Here is a 2500-nt window from a genome sequence, read left to right on the forward strand (position 1 = left end):
TTCATTGATAAGTTGAAAAAATTAAATGTAAAATGTAATAGAAAAGAATGTTACGGCTGTATAAAATTACCTACAGCACCTGGTATTCCCAGGTGGTCTCCCATCCAAGTACTAACCTGGCCCAACACTGCATAGCTTCCAAGATCAGACGAGATTGGGCATGTCCAGTGTGGTTTGGCTGTAAGTGCTCAAAAACATTAACTTTAGACCTCTATTACTTCTTAACTCAAGTAAATTCATTGATAAGTTGAAAAAATTAAATGTAAAATGTAATAGAAAAGAATGTTATGGCTGTATAAAATTACCTACAGCACCTGGTATTCCCAGGTGGTCTCCCATCCAAGTACTAACCAGGCACAACACTGCATAGCTTCCAAGATCAGACGAGATTGGGCATGTCCAGTGTGGTTTGGCTGTAGGTGCTCAAAAACATTAACTTTAGACCTCTATTACTTCTTAACTCAAGTAAATTCATTGATAAGTAGAAAAAATTAAATGTAAAATGTAATAGAAAAGAATGTTTTGGCTGTCTAAAATTACAAACAGCACCTGGTATTCCCAGGTGGTCTCCCATCCCAGTACAAACCAGGCCCAACACTGCATATCTTACAAGATCAGACAAGATTGGGCATGTCCAGTGTGGTTTGGCTGTTGGTGCTCAAAAGCATTAAATTTAGACCTCTATTACTTCTTAACTCAAGTAAATTCGTTGATAAGTTGAAAAAATTAAATGTAAAATGTAATAGAAAAGAATGTTATGGCAGTATAAAATTACCTACAGCACCTGGTATTCCCAGGTGGTCTCCCATCCAAGTACCAACCAGGCCCAACACTGCATAGCTTGCAAGATAAGACGAGATTGGCCATGTCCTCTGTGGTTTGACTGTAAGTGCTCAAAAACATTAACTTTAGACCTCTTTTACTTCTTAACTCAAGTAAATTCATTGATAAGTTGAAAAAAATTAAATGTAAAATGTAATAGAAAAGGATGTTATGGCAGTATAAAATTACCTACAGCAACTGATATTCCCAGGAGGTCTCCCATCCAAGTACTAACCAGGCCCAACACTGCAAAGCTTCCAAGATCAGACGAGATTGGGCATGTCCAGTGTGGTTTGGCTGTAGGTGCTCAAAAGCATTAACTTTAGACCTCTTTTACTTCTTAACTCAAGTAAATTCAATGATAAGTTGAAAAATGAAATGTAAAATGTAATAGAAAAGAATGTTATGGCAGTATAAAATTACCTACAGCACCTGGTATTCCCAGGTGGTCTCCCATCCAAGTACTAACCAGGCCTAACACTGCATAGCTTTCAAGATCAGACGAGATTGGGCTTGTCCAGTGTGGTTTGGCTGTAGGTGCTCATAAACATTAACTTTAGACCTCTATTACTTCTTAACTCAAGTAAATTCATTGATAAGTTGAAAAAATTAAATGTAAAATGTAATAGAAAAGAATGTTAAGGCTGTATAAAATTACCTACAGCACCTGGTATTCCCAGGTGGTCTCCCATCCAAGTACTAACCAGGCCCAACACTGCATAGCTTCCAAGATCAGATGAGATTGGGCATGTCCAGTGTGGTTTGGCTGTAGGTGCTCAAAAACATTAACTGTAGACCTCTTTTCCTTCTTAACTCAAGTAAATTCATTGATAAGTTGAAAAAATTAAAATGTAAAATGTAATAGAAAAGAATGTTTTCGCTGTATAAAATTACATACAGCACCTGGTATTCCCAGGTGGTCTCCCATGCAAGTACAAACCAGGCCCAACACTGAATAGCTTCCAAGATCAGACGAGATTGGGCATGTCCAGGGTGGTTTGGCCGTAGGTGCTCAAAAGCATTAAATTTAGACCTCTATTACTTCTTAACTCAAGTAAATTCATTGATAAGTTGAAAAAATTAAATGTAAAATTTAATAGAATAGAATGTTATGGCAGTATAAAATTACCTACAGCACCTTGTATTCCCAGGTGGTCTCCCATTCAAGTACTAACCAGGTGCAACACTGCATAGCTTCCAAGATCAGACAAGATTGGGCATGTCCAGTGTGGTTTGGCTGTAGGTGCTAAAAAACATTAACTTTAGACCTCTTTTACTTCTTAACTCAAGTAAATTCATTGATAAGTTGAAAAAATTAAATGTAATATGTAATAGAAAAGAATGTAATGGCAGTATAAAATAACCTACAGCACCTGGTATCCCCAGGTGGTCTCCCATCCAAGTACTAACCAGGCCCAACACTGCATAGCTTCCAAGATCAGACGAGATTGGGCATGTCCAGTGTGGTTTGGCTGTAGGTGCTCAAAAACATTAACTTTAGACCTCTTTTACTTCTTAACTCAAGTAAATTCAATGATAAGTTGAAAAATGAAAAGTAAAATGTAATAGAAAAGAATGTTATGGCAGTATAAAATTACCTACAGCACCTGGTATTCCCAGGTGGTCTCCCATCCAAGTACTAACCAGGCCCAACACTAGATAGCTTCCAAGATCAGAC

The 2500-nt window shown here is 37.5% G+C and overlaps 2 non-coding genes and 8 pseudogenes across 2 annotated transcripts; all 10 read right to left on the reverse strand.

The window, feature by feature from the left end:
- Positions 1-67: 67 nt before the first annotated feature.
- On the reverse strand, positions 68-186 carry LOC148528687 (5S ribosomal RNA). Its single transcript, XR_015877983.1, has one exon. It is a non-coding gene; the product is annotated as a 5S ribosomal RNA (ribosomal RNA).
- A 116-nt stretch (positions 187-302) lies between these two features.
- Positions 303-421, reverse strand: LOC148528688 (5S ribosomal RNA; annotated as a pseudogene).
- Positions 422-537: 116 nt separating this feature from the next.
- On the reverse strand, positions 538-656 carry LOC148528689 (5S ribosomal RNA; annotated as a pseudogene).
- A 352-nt stretch (positions 657-1008) lies between these two features.
- LOC148528690 (5S ribosomal RNA) lies at positions 1009-1127 on the reverse strand (annotated as a pseudogene).
- Positions 1128-1242: 115 nt separating this feature from the next.
- LOC148528691 (5S ribosomal RNA) lies at positions 1243-1361 on the reverse strand (annotated as a pseudogene).
- A 116-nt stretch (positions 1362-1477) lies between these two features.
- On the reverse strand, positions 1478-1596 carry LOC148528692 (5S ribosomal RNA). The gene has a single exon (XR_015877993.1). It is a non-coding gene; the product is annotated as a 5S ribosomal RNA (ribosomal RNA).
- Positions 1597-1713: 117 nt separating this feature from the next.
- LOC148528693 (5S ribosomal RNA) lies at positions 1714-1832 on the reverse strand (annotated as a pseudogene).
- A 116-nt stretch (positions 1833-1948) lies between these two features.
- On the reverse strand, positions 1949-2067 carry LOC148528694 (5S ribosomal RNA; annotated as a pseudogene).
- Positions 2068-2183: 116 nt separating this feature from the next.
- LOC148528695 (5S ribosomal RNA) lies at positions 2184-2302 on the reverse strand (annotated as a pseudogene).
- A 115-nt stretch (positions 2303-2417) lies between these two features.
- The window catches only part of LOC148528696 (5S ribosomal RNA), a 119-nt pseudogene continuing 36 nt past the window's right edge, over positions 2418-2500 (reverse strand).

This window comes from Taudactylus pleione, unplaced genomic scaffold (genome assembly GCF_031769625.1).
Source record: "Taudactylus pleione unplaced genomic scaffold, aTauple2 ptg000087l, whole genome shotgun sequence".
NCBI lineage: Eukaryota > Metazoa > Chordata > Amphibia > Anura > Myobatrachidae > Taudactylus > Taudactylus pleione.